This window comes from Rattus rattus, chromosome 3 (assembly GCF_011064425.1).
Source record: "Rattus rattus isolate New Zealand chromosome 3, Rrattus_CSIRO_v1, whole genome shotgun sequence".
NCBI lineage: Eukaryota > Metazoa > Chordata > Mammalia > Rodentia > Muridae > Rattus > Rattus rattus.
Window position 1 is genome coordinate 19,484,419 of NC_046156.1, and position 18,968 is coordinate 19,503,386.

Sequence of the window (18,968 nt, forward strand, 5' to 3'; positions counted from 1 at the left end):
CACCAGTCGGCAGCCAGGATGCAGACTCATTGACTCCACTACTGTTTCCTTAATTTCCTAGGAGTGTACACATCGCACTTCACTCCTTGGCTTGGGAAACCCTGTTTATTGCACTCTCCTATTAAAAACTACTTTGACTGACTTACACTCCCGACAAGCACATTTCTGCCATCTTAATTACCACTCCTAATGCTTGGTTTTTAAATTTTTTATTAGTTCTCCGACAACTTCTTACATTGTACTTTAATCATGATCACCCTCCCCCGCTCGTCTGAGACCCACCAACCCCCAACTTTGTGTCTTTTCTTTTCTTTCTTTTTTTTTTTTAATAGCCATCAGGGATAACCTGGGCTAAGCATACATTCTTGGAAATAAGTTGGGTGCAGTCAACTGTGGTTCCTATGGAAACGTTTGTATTTACTTCAAGCTTTTCTTCAGTCAACACCACTGAGTACCTGGGATGAGGCTGGCCACACACACATACATTCTTCTGACATCAAGGAGTTCAGTCAGGGAGACAGACAGCGAGCTGATCCTAACAGCCAGCTTCTTACAAGCAATACCAGCAAAGATACAGCACAGAAAAGATCACATTGCTGAAGATAGTGCTCAAAGTGGCTTATTTTTTAAAAAGAGAATGTGAATAGTTAGGCTCTGACAGCATCATTAGTTAATGAGGAAGCCAGGGAAACATTCAAACATTAAACATGTTAGTTACAGGTGATGGGAAGATTCAAAACATGGTCATTGTACAGAGAAACTCGAGAGGCAGTAACTAAGCCAGGGTCATGACCGCTGCCCTTAGGTGTCCAATGACAGAGTATCTACATTTTCTAGGTTTTATTGCTCCCTGCCTATTCATATTTCTGCTCATTTCGTATAAATCTGTAACATTTAGAGTATGGTCAAGTGCAATGCTTTGAAGGATTAAAAAATATAATTACACATGAAAGCACTATTGTTTATGTATGAGCCTGTTTTGTTTTGTTTTTTTCAAGGCAGGGTTTCTCTGTGTAGCTCTGGCTGTCCGAATAATGTAAACTAGGCTGACCTCAAACTCAGAGATCTACCTGCCTCTGCCTCCCAGTGCTGGTGTGGTCCACCATCACCCAGCTATGTCAGAAATTATATTCACCTATCCAGAAGTCTTCACTGACAACTGCGATCTAAGCACTTTAAAATTTTGAAAGTGCTGCATTATCTCATTGAGTTTATATTACAGGAGGAAGAGCAATTCAAATAATATGATAATATCTCACAGCAACACATAAAACAATAAAAGCAAAATGCAATGCTCTGTTTTGAAAGTTTCACCTCAAGATGAACCCATGGAGGCTCAAGAAGGTGTTAGCTATGTGAAGATATCAAGGAAGAATATTCCAAACAGAAGCAACTGCCCATGGACAGTTACTCAGGACAAGATCTTCTCCACTGAGGTGGAGGGCACAGGAAGAAGTCCAATGCGTGAGGCTGAAGGATGAAGTTGTTTCCAGCTAGTGGCTCCTAAAATGTGTAGTACATTAAAACCACCTGGAAGGTTTTCACAAATGCAGATATCTGAGTCATATCCATAAGTGATCAGGCCTGGAGTCAAGGCAGTAATCCCGGATGTGAGTATTCTCTGAAGCTCTCCAGGGGGTCCACATAAACGGTCTAGCCCAGACACACTAATTTATGGCAGTGCAAGAAATTCAAATTTTAGTTCAATGACGTAACTGTCCACTGAAAGATAAAAGTTTCACTTAAAATTTACAATGCACCAAATTATTTAAACTCTATCTAGACATTTTTTTTGAAAAGAGCATTATACCTTAGGAATGTATTTCTTGGTAAGCCAATTTATCATTCATTCAGGATAAAAATGATATAAATCATTGACTATTTTTCTAAAATAAAGAAATAATTCACGTGAAAATCAGTTCCTTTCAAATGTTCAATGTAGTGACTCATGGATTTTTTGTAGTCTTTCTGTAGCGTTCTATAATACACTGGCTTATAACTTGTAAATAGCTTTCTGTTGTAAAGACTACACACAAAAAAATATAAGATACATTTTCCTTACTATGACTTCTTTTTCAGAGATGGAATCTTACTAGGTTGCCCAGACCAGCCATGATCTCCTAGGCTCAAACAATCCTAGTGTCTCTACTTTTCAAACACCCAGAACCACGGTTGCACATGACACTATTCGGAATTGCTCCTTTTGAGTGTTCATAAGCGGTTAGAGTACATCGGACACTGTAGGTTAAACATGTCAAGGACAGGTCACACCCCAAGGAACAGACCTATCAACTAAAATCTGCTTTCACGGTTGCAAGTTCCCAGTGCATCGGCTCTTGATCTCCTGTTCTCATGTTAAATTGTAGAACTACTTGAGGAAACTTAATTAAAATTTCACCCAATAAGTCAATGGTAATATTTTAGATATCTATCCAAAATACATTTCACTCAAACTGCCTATAAGCTTGATAATTCAAAAGTCTGAAAAGTCAGTTACCAACTATTAAATGAACCACACCCACAATTTCACTAGCATTCATATTATATTCATATTACATATCACTATTCATATTCATATTACATTCACCAGTTCCTAGCATTCTCATTATGCCACAGAGCATAACCTCGACTACACAATTAAGTTGCAACCTAACTGCGGTAGATTATGCAACACTCCAGCTGTAGAGAGCATTAAAACTATAGCTGACGGCCTTAGTTCCTCTAGGGACACTGACTCACTTCGGGATGGCTGGATTTTTCATTGTCAGAAGCCACGCCAATAGTCAAGATATGTGACTTCTGAGGTGCAAGAACTGTGGTGAGCTCAGATGATTTGCCCTGCTTCTCTATTCATTTGGTGTCACCTGCGATTCATTTCAGAGCGCTGCACAGAACACAGTCCCTTGAAGGCTCAGAGAAATTGTGTGCATCTTTCACACTCATAGCCATTTTCTGGATCTTAGATCATGAATGCTGCTGTGTTCTGGCAGTCTCTCAAGAAGCAAACTGGGTGAGGCTATGGCTAAAAGGGAAGAAGAATCCAAGGCAATAAGATGCAATGAAAGGGTCCAGACTAAACATCCAAAACAGCTCCAAATTTGCCAAAGCTCATGTGGCCCACATAAGCCCAGGGAGAGAAGATTGGCTAGGCTGATGTGGCCCAGAGTAAAGAAAGGCTCACAGTTTGAGCCTCATGAGCTAAACGAAGCTTCTAAAATGCATATTCATGAGACACAGTCATATGCCTATTGATACCTTACGAGACTAATTTTAAGAATTACGGGGATCTTCAGAAAATAGCGATGCATAGGTAAATTTTAGGAAAGGATGTAGTTTTCAGAGTGACAGTTTCTCTCTTTTATTAAAATTTTTCAGTAGCTAGCCAAACAAAACTATTACCATTCATATATTCAGTGTGCCTAAGACCTTAATATAACTTAAAAGGTGTGCCACCCACAATCATTTGGGCTTCTGCAAGAGAAAAAAAAGTAGAAAAGTAAGGATACCACCAGATGCTTCAAATAGAAGCTCACCAAATGTTTAAACAACAAGATTTGATTGTGAAAAGCAAAGATCTAGGAGGTTTTTCTTTTAACACAAAATTAAGTACATCAACATTATACCAACTTTAGTTAATTTGTAAAGTTGAATCTAAAGATATGTGGCAGATTTAAATATTCTTATTACATTAATGTACTTGGTCATATCTACTCCCTTCCCCTAGCTCCTAGCAAATCAATTCTCACTTCTATACCGAAATTCGAATCCTCTTTTTTTTTAAGCCCAGCACAGTGGCAGAATTTTTAAAGTAGGAAAAAACAATCTCTCCTACCCAGAACATTCTTACAACTACAGTGTGCCTTAAAGACTCCTCCCACAGAGCGGGGTGGGGAGGGGTAGGAGGGAGGTTGTCAGTTCCTTCTCATTCAATCTTGGAATTTATGACCATTGCAAATGTGACATTCTATGAGTTCCAAGACTAGATCATAAAATTTGATTCATGTCACACCTTACTCAACAGCACACAGCTCTGGAAAGTTTTAGCTACCATTTGAACAGCCTTCCCCTCCAGAGGATACTATGGCATTACAAGGACCAACCTACCAAGGTACAAAACCCAGCACCTACCATGAGTCACAGTATGACTGGACAGCTCCTTGTTGCTTCAACCCCTCCTGGGTCTGCCTCCAGACTACAACAACTAGAAGGTGAGGCATCTTTTAGAGTAGAAGAAAATTTAGAAATAAGCTTAGCCCAGTGACATTTGAGACAGAATATGGACCTAATGGGCTCTAGGTATCCGGCTAAGAAGATTTAAAGCAGAATCTGAGAGGAACATCTGGCTTTTTTGAGTCCGTTAAGTCATGGATAGAACTGAGTAAGTTAAAAAAAAAAAAAAAGAAAGAGAAGAAAAAGCTGTATAGAGGTTAATTAAAATAAAGACAAGTTTTGCTGGGTTGAAGACAAAACTTTTCTGCATCCTCTATCACATCAGAAACAAAAGGGTCTAAAAATGACAGTGAGTATCAGACTAGTTGGAGCTAGGCATCAACAGAAGAGAAATAAAGGGGAGACAGTAACTAAAACAGTGTTTATAACACTTAGGAATGTGTGAGTCGGGACTCAGGTGCTGTAATGCAGTTAAAAGGTCTCCTATGACTCTTAAAGACACAAGAGCTGACTTTCTGTACTAAAAGGGGCTACTCAGAATCCTACAGCGCCCTTACTTCAGTACCCTCACAGAGAACAATTTTTGATAGTGAAGTAATTATCTCTAAATTGGGGGCATGTCACTTTTTGCTAAGAGAGCGGGTTGCTAATATGGTGACTTGTAAATAGATTCATAAGAAACCTTAAGAGACTGTTAGGGAATAATATTATTTGGAACTGAAAGAAAAAAAGTTAAAATAAAAGTTGCCTTTAAACACCCAGATGCTCAAGCCTACAAAGAAATGGGGTCATCAGTGGTAAACACAGGCCACATCTGGAAAAAGACTAATAACCCAAGAGATGAATCCAGAGCACAGAGGTAAGAGCCAAGAGTCACCATGAACACTGTCTGGAAGGACGGAACCTCATCAAGTAAATGGCTATATGGCCATCAGATTACTGGTACAGTTCCTTTTCTCCTCTGAACAGGAAGAGCAATACGGAATACTGACAGTTGTACAACATTGAATGTGACTGTGTGGGACACAGGAAGCTTGTTTGGTTGGGTCAAAGGTGCTCACAAGACCCTTGGGCTCAGTTTTTCAGTACTCAAGGGCATCCACTTCTTGCTTGCCCCCGTATTTGGCTTAAACACAAGACACTCGATAGCAAATGTGTCTCATGATGGGATGAGGCTGGGAGTTTGAAAGCAACAAAAATGCTTTGCCTAAAGTACTGTAAGTGGTTGTGACAAACGGGGGGAAGATCATGATTTCCAAAGATGACCACAGTAATACCCCTGTTTTACAGTGCACTGCCCAACCTAGAGTTCTTGACCATAGCGCAGACAAAGTTCTCTGATTTCATAATCACAACATAAAAGGCAGAGAGATCTCTCCTCGACAACGTCAGTACTCTCCCTGAAACACTCAGCTACTGTACTAGCTGCTGACTCCTAAACTATGAAGAAACCCAGATTCGCAAATTCAGTTAGCACAATGGACAAGGCCAGGCTTCTATAAAGAGACAGATTCCAAACTAGTCCCAGGCTTATTTGCTCCTCTTCAGTGTTGACCAACTGTGAAACCCTGACCAGATGCGAATAACCCAACTCTCCACCAATTCCTAACCCACAGAAACCGAGGCCGCAAAACAGCTGTACTTCTATGCTACTAGAGATTGCCATGATCTGTGTCATGGTTTATATATGCTTGGCCCAGGGAGAGGCACTATTAGGAGGTATGTATGGCCTTGTTGGAGTAGGTGTATCACTGTGGATATGGTCTTAAGACCTTCAGTCTAGCTGCCTAGAAGTCTTACAGTAGCACCGTTCAGATGAAGAAGTAGAACTCTCAGCTCTTCCTGCATCAATGCCTGCCTAGATGCTGCCCTTCTCCTGCCTTGATAATGATGGACTGAACCTCTGAACCTGTAAGTCAGCCCTAATTAAATGTTGTCCTTTATAAGACTTGCCTTGGTCGTGTGTCTGTTCACAGCAGTAAAACCCTAACAAAGGTGGAACTTGGTACCAGGAGTGGGGTACTGCTCTGATAGGCCTGACCAATGCTTTTGTTTGGAAGAATGTGGATTTGGGGACTTTAGATTCAGAAAGCAGTGGAATGCTTTAAATGGGACTTAATGGGCTATCCTAGTGGGAATTTGGAAGATTTTGTTACTGAGAGAGTGATTTGAATTGTGTGAACCTGGCCCAAGAGGTTTCAGTGGAGAATTTCAATATCTGGCCTAGAAACTGTTTTTGTGATATTTTGGTGAAGAATATGTATGACTACTTTTTATCCTTGTCTGAAGAGTCTTCTTCAGGCTAAGTTGAAGAGATTCAGATTAATTGCATTGACAAAGTAAATCTTAAAAATACCCATATAGACTTTGTTCTCTGGTTAAGACACTCTAAAAAAACAGACAGACAAACAGTCAGAACATAAAATAAACAGAATATTTGTTCAAAACCATCCATAGAAAGACTGAACGAGACCAGGAATAGGGAACTCTATACTGTAAGTCTAAAAATGCTGGCAGTCAATGAAGTAATAAATGAGATTCCACAGGGGAAAAAAGATTTAAAAGAATTCTATAAATGTTTTAATAATAAAATTAATTCAAAACTATGAATATATTTGTAGAAATATAAAAATGCTAACAGGCTTAGTATATTAAGAAAGCATACAAATTGGTGAGAAATAAATACTTAAGCACAGGACAGCAACTATGACACTGATCTTAATTTCTTCATTTTAGTGAAGGGTGAGAAAATGACAAAGGAAAGGTCACACGAGCTGAGCTGAGATAATCAATACAAGTTTTAATAGTGTTCAATCCTCAAAAGAGTTGGGAAAGAAATACTCATTTTACTCATTTTATAAGTGAGGACTGACCTGAGGATTCTGGCAAATGACTTGGATGCATGACTGTAGTATTTATTATGTCAGCACGAAGCAAAACTTTTCTCACTAATCCTATTGGTGGAAGTTTAACAAGGTCAAGAGTCATAATTTCAAAGTTTAAAATCAAAAAGTTATACATAAGCAAAGAGTGATGATAACCATTTAATATCATGATACTAACCTTTATTTAGAATTTACAAAGTTCTTCAAAAATGTTGTTACTAATTCTAACTTGTAAATACTTCAAAGTCAGCATCATCTCTATATTTTTAAATAGAGGGAAATATCATAAGCTAGTAAATCTCTTCAAAGGTATACCTAGGATGAAGCCCTGCAGAGCTCTGACTCCAATGTTTCTGCCTTGCCCAGTCTGTTTCTAGTCTCATTATTAACTGTATGTTTCTGTAAGCATTCCTGGACAGCATGGAATACAGAATGAGACCCTATTTCAAAACCCAAACTTAAAGTATGTGAAGAGATCAGAGGCTTCAAGGTCTTGAATTGTGTTACTGGACAATTAGTAATATTCTAAAAGCATTAAATGTCGAAAGTAGTAAATGTGCTGTAATAGGCCAGGGATGGCATTGGATCTGAGGCCTGTGTCACTATGCTCCAGTAAGACAAGAGGAAAGCAGGTAGGATAATACTGCTGCCTCCAAACAACACTAGATCAACTGTGTGTGCTTCCATTGACTTAGCCCAGAATGGACTGGGATCTTAAGCACTAGCAGCCGATGGGGTTGTGTCAACCAGCAAAGGACTCCATGGAACTGCTGCTGAGTTTCGACACCAGCTACAAGTGAAGGGAGGAAGAGACTGGCTTCTCACTGTCCCATGCGAATAGTTTAGTGTAAAGTTTTTCTTTCTCATTTTTTCACTGCAACTCACATGCCTGATAAAGTGCCTAATTTTAAATGACAACAAAAAATTGTCCAAACTCAGGATATTATTGTTCTTTTACAAAAACAGACTTATTTATTATATATATGTGAGCACACTGTTGCTGTCTTCAGCTGACTTGCCTTTTTATTGATTTTAAAACCACTCCTCTCTAGACCAAGAAGCAGGGTCTTCCCATTTCCTCCAGGTGAAGACTCAGTCTCATTCATCAAGGAGAGGAAGAGGAACCTGGGATGGTACGTGGGCACCATTGCCAGAACTGCTAATCCCTTCCACTCTCAGTATTTGTGCTTTCTGAGGAAATAAAACAAAATAAACTATGGAAATATGATTAAGTGGATAACAGTATTCCAAAAAGAGAACTTCTGGAGTGAAAGGCCCTATGTGTGGATTATACATGTGTAGCTACTAATGATAACATATGAAAAACACTAGCGTGTTTTTACCACAACGTTTTGTTGATACCTTCCAGTGACACAAAGGAAAAAAAATGACTGCTTAAGAATACGTGTACCCCCAAACTAGACAAGATGGATGAAGCAAAGAACTGCAGACCAACAGGAACCGGATGTAGATCTCTCCTGAGAGACACACCCAGAATACAGCAAATACAGAGGCGAATGCCAGCAGCAAACCACTGAACTGAGAACAGGACCCCATTGAAGGAATCAGAGAAAGGACTGGAAGAGCTTGAAGGGGCTTGAGACCCCATATGAACAACAATGCCAACCAACCAGAGCTTCCAGGGACTAAGCCACTACCTAAAGACTATACATGGACTGACCCTGGGCTCCAACCTCATAGGTAGCAATGAATAGCCTAGTAAGAGCCCCAGTGAGGGGAAGCCCTTGGTCCTGCCAAGACTGAACACCTAGTGAACGTGATTGTTGGGGGAAGGGTGGTAATGGGGGGAGGATGGGGAGGGGAACACCCATAGAGAAGGGGAGGAGGAGGGGTTAGGGGGATGTTGGCCCAGAAACCGGGAAGGGGAATAACAATCAAATGTAAATAAGAAATACTCAAGTTAATAAAGATAAAAAAAAAAAAAAAGAATACGTATGCCCTCATGTTCCCTAAGCTTTGCTCATAGTACCATATGCATCCTGATTTAACAACTGTTTAACAGTAAAATCCCTTTGCTCGGCTAACTAAAATGCAATGCAATTTCCAACTTTATGCAACTAGGACTGAGGTCTGTCAAGTATAGCAGGGGAGCTTGGTTTGCAGCAGTCTCTGTTCCCCATACTGTACTCTGAAGCCATCTCTATTTAAACGTTTGTCCTTGTTACTCCAAGACAAGATGGCATTAACAGTAATTCTCTGTTTAACGGAGCTGACGTATCTTAAAAGACTTAGTTAGCCTTGGTGAAAAAACACAAGCAGGACTGCCCTTTAATAGTCAATGTGGCTCCCCCTGAAGCTTTCATACAAGACAACTCTGAGATACTTTGTCATGGGTCCTTTGCTCCCCATGATGTAGATACGACAGCACAGACACTCGAGCCTTCCTGCCTCATCTTGTCACCTTCCCAGATAAAATAATCTTTCCATGACCAACCAACTAATGCTTCTCCAAAGTCCCTCTCTCCCGTCACGGGACCTCAACAGTCAGCTCTTTAACTCCCCAATACTATCTCTTTGGGAACAGCTGACTCAGTTCGAGGACATTTTCCAGTATAAATCTGCCATGTCCAATGTTTGCAGTGACTAGAAATAATGAAGTTAGTCGTCAAACTTTTAGGTTTCAACTTTTATGTCCACTCTAAATTTAACTAATAAAATGTAGTGCTTTTTCATGCATGAAAGTCAAGTCATAAATCTTACTGAAGACACCTATGCCTCATACGCATAGCAAGTAAAGGTTCTGAAATTACCTAGGTCCTGGGAGATTTCCCACACCATTCAGTGTAGCTCATTACTCAAAGAATACCCACCGTGTAAAGAACGATTTTCCATTGAAAACATATCATTATGACTAATTTAAAATTGATTTTTTTCTCTACAATTTTAATACGATGACATAAGTTTTCATGCTATGTGTGTGACTATGCCTCTGTGTGTGTGTGTGTGTGTGTGTTATGAATATTGCATTTTCTTATAAACTTAATTGATGTGTGTTGTGATTACTCCTGGTCTTATTTTTTTTTCTATGATTGCAATTTTTCTGAAAAGAAGAGGGTCCCAGGTCCCTCTTCCTCTCCTTGATGAATCAAACTGAGTCTCCACCTGGAGGAAGATGGGAAGACCCTGCCTCATGGTCTGAAGAGGAGTGGTTTTAAAAATCAATAAAATGCCAAGTCGACTGAAAACAACAATGGTGTGCTCACATATATACAGACAAATCTATACATTTTGCATGCAATTTTAAAATCCAAACATTTATAAGAAGAAATATCAGACTTACTAGGTAAGCCGGAAGCTGATTTTTAGCTCCGACCTGTGTTATATGAAATGTATGCCCCAAACAAGAAAAGTTACCAGTAAACCAGGAAATAGGAAGCAGTGATCCCAAAAAGCTTGTGTTGTTTTACCGTGTGTAGTGAGAAAGATATTGCAACCTTGCACAGATCAAATTTCATCCTGTTTCAACGCCAATATTTAAATTAAAAAAAAAAAAACCCTGGAAGCCAAGATTTTGTGTTGAGAGACTCAGGTTTGCTTGGTTTATTGTTGCTGTTGTTGTTTGTTTGTTGTTTTCTGTTTCTCCTGCGGCTGTGTGGCTCTCTGAGTGCCCGCCTGACTCTCCCTCCATGTCGAGGAACTTGCTCCCCAATGTGCCTGTGTTCGCTGGCCCCACAGATGTTCCATTGTTGGACCACAGGGCTGTTCCTCATGCACTCAGCAGAGTTGACGAGTGCCAAAACAGGTGTTTACTGTATCAAGACTTCAGTGGGTTTATGTATAAACATGAAAACAGACACGCACAATTTGTTCTCTCAGTCTAAAGGCTAAATCAGAACATGTTTTCTTTGAAATACATTCAACAAGAAGAACACTTCACCAGTGTGCCGCCAGATAAATCCAGAAAAGTCAGCCTTGCAGAACTGGAGCAGCTTTAACCAAAGTTAAGTTACTATGTCCTTTCTTGTTTGTTTGTTCGTTTGTTTGTTTTCAGGGTCTTTTCATGCTTAGAGCCAAAGGAAATTTTGTAGGATTGGAGAAAAATATCCTGTTAACTTTTGTAAATTCAATTCAAAATAACTTACATAACTCAGGTCCCAAGATAAATGGATAGATCTGAACGCCTATATTCCCAATAGTTCTCGTCAATATTCAAGCTTAGGGAGCACACCCCAGATTTCTTGAGTTTTAAGAAATAACATTAAAACAATTAACCTCGATGAAGTTCATAGAGTAAGCCAGGCATCTAATACATGTTAGCTTAAGTAATCTCCACAGTGATTCTGAGAAAGGGGTCCCTATCCCCATTTTAAAACAAAGATTTCCTTGAAATAAATAAATAACAACAAAACTAAGAAGTCTACATTGGTTCACACATGTAATCTTAGGCACAAATGTGTCCCTGGGTTACATAGCAAACCTTGTTTTAAAAAAGTGTGTGGTGGGGGGACTGGGGTGGGCGGATCTGGCTAAAAGCATGCAGGCCTCCTTCTCAGTCAGTCTTACATTCAGATGTCTAATTCCATAGACGCCTGCCTCTCTCCTCTCCTCTCGAACAACGTGCGGACAAAGAAAGGTCTAACGGATTGCTTACCTAGCATAAACTGGCTTGAACTGCAGTCTTACAGCAAAAGTTGAAAGCACAATTTCCTCTCCTTTTTATTACTTGAGCAACTCAAATGGTGTTGAACTTTCAGCTGAGGAATCAATGAGGAAACAATGATAGGATGTACTTAGGAACGAATATAGGACGAGTTCTCTACAGTTTAGTAAATGCAGCTAGTCAAAACCCTCAAGGAAAGACCATAACACGGGAGTACAATAGAACACAAATAATTATCAGAAGATAAGTACACACATGAGAGCCTGCCTCAATATTTTGAAATGACGTCAGAAGCTTACATTATTCAAATGTAGGTGGTGAAGCCTGCGCTGTTGCTTAGTAAAGTGTGCATTGTTAAAGGACACGGAGGAGCTCTGTGCAGCAGGGTATAATTTATGTCCTGAGGACAAAGCACATGCATGCCGAGAAGGATAAACAGAGCCCAAAAGACTCTGTGAGGTGGAAATTAGATTGGTCTTAGGGAATATTTTAGTATTTAGGTAGCAGAGGCAAGACCATGCTAATGATAAAATTGGGTAGTCAAGTTTTAATTAACATGGAACAGATAAGTTTGGAGTGTTATGTATACTTATTTATCTAGGAAGAAATGTATGGAATGGATCTAAATGGTTTGCCCGAACTCAAACATCGAGGACAGGGGCATGTGGCTCCTGCCATAGCAGCCGGTTCTATTTACGCTGTAATTTCCCATTCACTCTTAGACAGAAGTGTTCGGGGATTCTGCAAGCCCAGTAGTCATCTTCAGAGTATGGTGGGAGGCTGGGACAGAGATGTTAGATGTGGCATTTCTGCTCTGGTCACTTTCCGCAGTCAACCTCTGATGACTCTTATTAAAGGAAAGAATGTTTCCACATTAAAAAAAATAAACACTCTTCCTGGATACATTAATTATAATCATAATTACTGACACGACAGAAAAGATGAAAGCCCTCAACAAATGAATCAATTAATTCAACTATCAGTTAATGAATTTTCAGTATAAATAGTATACAATAAAAAGCCAGTATATATGGGGCGAGTAAAATATGCAAGTCCCGTCTAGGGTTAGACGGAGACAAACTGGAAAGTAGAAAGTCATTAATCAGCTATTAATACACACATAGCACACACACACACACACACACACACACACACACACACATTCCACAGCATACAGTCACACAACACATACAGCACACACATACCAGACACAAACAACATACACATAACACACACACCACTCATATACCACACATATACCACACACAAACACACACACACACACACACACACACTCCACAACACACACTCACACAACACATACAGCACACACATACCAGACACAAACAACATACACATAACATACACACCACTCATATACCACACATATACCACACACAAACACACACACACACACACACACACACACACACACACACACACACACACACACACACACTGACTGTGTGTGTGTTTCAAGACCACTAAATTATATTGTGTGAACATTTGGGTCTAGTAAAGGGATAATGATTGCATGAAGCAAAACCCAGGAATAATAATAAATGTAAACGCCAAACACCACCACGGAGGCCACACAGCAGAGCCCTTGAAGAACTAAGTGAGAGGAGGTGGGTCGCCTCACAGTGAAAGCGGCATTTGCAGTTTCCAGAAAGGCCTGAAGACACGTTATCATGGCAGAAGAGGTTTTACAGAAAAAGTGCAGGTGGAGGAGAAGGTTATTTCAGCTAACGAATATCAGCAAAAGGAAAAAGGCTGGGTCAAAATCCCAGAAATCACCATTGCTGGGTCTATTCAAGGACAGAATAAAGTGTGCCTGGCTCATAAAAGAAATAGTGTCACCGGGATTGACCACATCACACAACATTCTGCATGGTATGCCAATAAGCTGGTATTAGTCCATATGCTGTGTAGGGTTAAGGACTGGGAGTCATTGATAGCTTCATCAGGAGTGGCATGGCGGACCCTTCAGAGATCAGTGATGGGAAGACGGGCAATGACCAGTCTGAAGCTACTGGTTTGCAGACAAAGGTGTAGTATTTTCTAACACATACTAGAATCTAAATAGCATTAAATAAGCTTATAAAACTAAGAGGAAGTCACACTGGTGTGCTAGACTACGAACAGCCAGCTTAGTAATAAAGGCATTTGCCACAAAAGCCTAGTGACTTAAGATTGGTGCCTAAAACCCAAAGGAAGGTAGAAAAAAACGAACTCCACAAAATTGTCCTCTGATCTCCATGTGATGCTGTAACAGGCATGCATGTGAAAACACTCACACATGCACACAACATGCACATGCACATGCATACACCAAGAACTTACAATGATTGCTCAATATTATTAATTTTTAAAAATGCTCAAGTTACCAAAATCATAGAGGCAAGCAAAAGAATACTATGACCTAATGGTACAGGAAACAGAAGTCACTTCGTTTTTCCTTGAACAATGACAACCTGTGAGCACTGCTTGAGCAACTTTAACATACAGTTTTTCAGACCAGTAGTGATAACATTAGGAATGACATCAAAAAGTTTTTATAAGGCAGTGTAAGTAGTTTAAGTATGACATGGGAAAAAAAAACCTAGCCTGCTAAGAAAACAGCAAATAAAGAAGAAACACTTTTAAAAAGTGTTTTCAAGGAAAATAATTGAAATCTCTCACTTGACCACCCCGGGAACAAGGAAAAGTTTTCCCTAAGGCTGCAGTGGTGGCGGGAAAGAGGTTCAGTTCTCTCTCCTACCAACCAAAATCAACAGGGAACACACAGGTTTGCTATGGCATTCTCTCAGCTCCCAGAAGACGATTGATTTGTGTGACTTCTGGCCAGTGTAGCAGGGTGTTGACTTGGCTTCCAGATATCTTAGCCGTCCAGCAAGCCAGGGAGATTGTTAAGGAATAAAGTAAGCCCTCTTGTCAAGGACAACTCTAACTCCCAAAGCCTTCCTACTTGCCCAGCTGTCTGCTCCACATAAAACCCAGAAAAAGACCCCATTTGTTAAAAAGTGAATGTCTCAGTATCTCAAGGTTTTATCACCCATTCTCGCTAAAGAAAGAAATATTTTCATATGCCTCTTTACTGTTGGCCTGTATAACGTTTCTCACTGGCTGGAAGGTACTTCATAAAGTATTTCCTTCTGTCTGTAATAATAAAACTATACAACACTATAAATGTTTTCCACGTTTAACTCCAAGATACGTGGTTTTCTGGCTACGAACAGTATAGCTTTTGTTTTTGTTAAAATTAGAGCATACCCTAAAGCCTAATTTGTCTCAAAATGTCAAATATTTTCTCTCTTATTATACTTTAACATGACTATCTCATATTACAAAAATGTGAAGCAGTGTAGGATACTCAGTGCACCATCTCCAAGCTATCCTGAGAAATGGTTCTTTGACTTAAGAAATGAGACACAATACTATGCCCATTGATAATGACATTTATATATATATATATATACATACTAAAGTGAGAGTTTTACTTAGAATTGTACATAGCACATGACCTTAACTTTTATTGAGTCATGATTTGACTTTCAAAGATGAAAGTGATACAGAGGGCTGGAAAGAGAATATGGCATGCCATCAAGACACGAGACTTCACACCCCAGCACCTACAAAACAAGCCCAGTGTATCTCTGTAACCCCTGAGGACTGCTGGCGGGTGCTAGCTTCAATGTAGTCAGGGGAAGAGAAATACCACAAGTACCAGGTTCAGGAAGAAAACTTGCCCCAGAATGAATAGGCAGAGGATAACAGAGGACAGCACCAGAAACTCTCTTCTGACCTCTGTGCACACATACACAGATACGCACACTGCCACACATACACATATACTCTCCCATGGAGATACACTATGGTACTACTAATACTACTAATACTACTAATACTAAAACTAATACTAATATTAATAATAAACACTGAATACTTACTAAAAGTGCCATCTGTGTTTGTTTTTGTTGCTGTGTTGGGTTGTATGAGATTAAACTGGGTTTGTATTAGGTTCTCACTATCTAACCCAGTTCTCAAATTCATCACCCCCTCCTCTCAGCCTCACCAACCGTTCGCCACACCACCCAGTCTAAAACTGACGTCTTAATGATTTGCCTCATGTCTACCCCTTTCCTATTTGCAAAAGAAAATACAAACTTAGCATTCCAGACCATTTTAATGAGGTAAGAGAGGTTATTGGGTTTTATAACCATGTAATAATTCAACGTGTAGACATTGACCCTGCAGTTTAGACTACTTCAAAGACTATTAAGCTTTTGACGGGGAAAGCATACAGACAATTCAATTAACATTTAAATCTTTGAAAATTAATTTGCAAATTACCTCTCATTTTGACCTCTTTTTTTTCTTTTTTTCAGTTTTAGAAGGACTTCAAAAATACTAAGTTCACAAAGCTTTTCCAAGCTGCCAAGCCAACTAAAGCCATACTCTGTAGTCTAGATTTTATTTCAGATAGGTCCAACTCACATAATATTTTTATTACCTGACATTTTAATCAAAGATCAAAAACTTCACTGGCCAAAACATTTCCAGAACTCTGTGAAGTAAATTAACTTTATGAAATGGAACCCGACGGCCTATTTTCTCAAGAAATTTTATATTCCATTTCAAGGAAGAATGTTGTCCCTATAAAGATAGCCAATGTGGCTCAGACAATGATGACAACAGCATCTAAGAGAAACGTGAGAAGGAGGAAAGATTTTTAACACACCAAATCGTAGTCTCAGGAGGTCCCACAAAATGTTTGCAGACTCTCTCCGGGGCGCTGAGGTGCTGGGTGACAGGGAAGAGCATAATGAGTGGAGATGGTCAGCCATGACACCATATATTCAAGAAACATTGTACACACTGAGCAGACTGCATTTGTGTGCTTAGGAATGTGTGTGTACGTGTGTGTGCATGTATTATGTTACAACATCTACCGTGAAAAGTGGCCATGAATTTGAGAAGCAGCAAGGAGGAGTATATGTCAAGAAAAAGAAGGGAGAAAAGGGAAGTGGGGAAATAATCTAATTATATAATGACCTCTAAAATGCAAGATAATTGTTTTAAAGAACATAGGTAATAGCTATATAACAAAATACTAGTGGATGTTGACATACATGTGTTGACACTGGCTCCAGCATACATTAAGTATACTTTGTACTTCATTTCAAATATCAATATGATTACACGGTACTCGGAATCTTGTTAAGTTTAAGTTACCATAAGTTACTAATGCAGAAATCTTCACTGTTGTACATTTTAACATCTTTAGAAAGGAGGTATTTTAGGATTGGTAACACTAGCTGTGATGCTGGGGAAATTGTAAGGTATCTTCAGTAGAGTCAATAAAATTTGAATTCACTAATTAGAGTTCTGGGCTGCCTTGTAGATTTAAGTACACGTGAGAGATCGCAAGTTCATCCACGGGACGAATGAAAGAACATGACTGAAGGAGCTGAACGGGTTTGCAACCCCAACAATATCAACCAACCGACCGCACCCCCAGAGCTCCCAGAGACTAAACCACCAACCAAAGAGTGCACATAGCTCCAGTTGCATATGCAGCAGAGGATGGCCTTGTCAGACACTGATGGGAGGAGAGGCCCTTGGTCCTGTGAAGTCTCTATGACCAAGTGTAGGGGAATGCCAGGATGTTGAGGTGGGAGTGGGAGCACCCTCATAGAAGCAGGAGGAGGGGGATGGGATGGGGTAGGGGGGCAGGTAAGGAGATAACATTTGAAATGTAAATACATAAAATATCCAATATGAAAAAATTTAAAAAAAAAAAAAAGAGCACGGTTTAGGCAGGCGAAACACAGAAAATCTAAAGAACAAAACCAAATCAGGGGCCCGAGGGAAAGCACATTCTCAGGAAGGAGCTGGATCCCAGAGTCCTCTAAGAGAAAAGGCAAGAAGAGAGAAACACAAGGAGCTTTCTACACACTCTCGCACATGAACGGGGAAATGAGATCGCACCGCTCCGGAGACAGACTTCATACAGTGTGTCCATAAAGTGGAGTCAGTCTCACACTTCACAGTCACACCTCATATACCGCCATGGAAGGCAGGCCTCCTAGGCGAGGCATCACGTTTCACAGCCACACTCAAATACAAGATTGTTAACACTAATCCACAGAAAGATCTGTGAATGAGCTAGGAACGCGATAGCAATACCCACACGCAACACGGCCCCCGTGAAAGAACTCACACTGGCCCTGATGACGATCGGACGTGGTGTGATAGGAACAGAAGAGTGAAAAGTCAGAGACTGCTGCCTGTAGGAGCACAGAGACCCATTACTTCAAAGTCTATCAACTTCAATCACGAAAGTCAACATTCATCTCCAGTTATTTAATAATTACTACTTAATAATTATTACATAATTTTTATTTCTATCAGAAACAGCAATTTTCTTTGATACCATAGAAAGTATACCCTACATCTCGTGAGAAAAAGATTTCCCAGGGGTCTAGAGTGATGGCTCAGCAGTTAAGAGCATTGACTACTCTTCCAAAGGACCCAGGTTCAACTCTCAGAACCCACATGGCAGCTCACAATTGTGCAATTTGCAATTCCAGTTCGAGAGATCCAAAACCTCACAGAGACGTATATACAGGCAAAAATACCAATGCGCCTGAAATGAAAATAAATTAAAAAAAATTCCCCTTCATGCAAATCCGATTGAAACTGACGTAGCCCCCTTTGAAGGATTTAAAATACACACACTGAACATTTTATAATTCTTCTACAATTTTCTTTTTAGTAGCAAGTATGACTTGAGAAATTGGGTTTCTTTATCACAGTTCACTCAGGTATACAATTAATTTTGGTTGTCTTCAATCTTTATCATTACAAAGCAAATTCAGATCTGTTACTGTCACCCAAAAAGATAGAAAGGAATTGTACAACTCTATCATGCAAACATTGGCAAAGTCACTATTTAATCCTTTTTAATCTGGAGAGGAGTTATCAGTTGTTTTTAATCATATGAACAAGAAACCATTAAAACCTAACACAATGGCCTAGGTTATACAAAAGAGAAATCAATCCTATACTACAAACCATGTGAGCCTTTTATGTTTGAGTGTTAGTTAATCCATTAAACACTTATGGGGAGCAGTTTAACATTAAAATTCTGTTTTAAAAGGAATCTTTAAGACTGTCTAAAACCTAAATAGGAAAAATTTAAGGTATCGCTCATTATAATAGATTAGAATGCAACTTTATTGATCTCAAGGAATTAAAAGGTTTTTATAAAATTGTGAACATGGGAAATA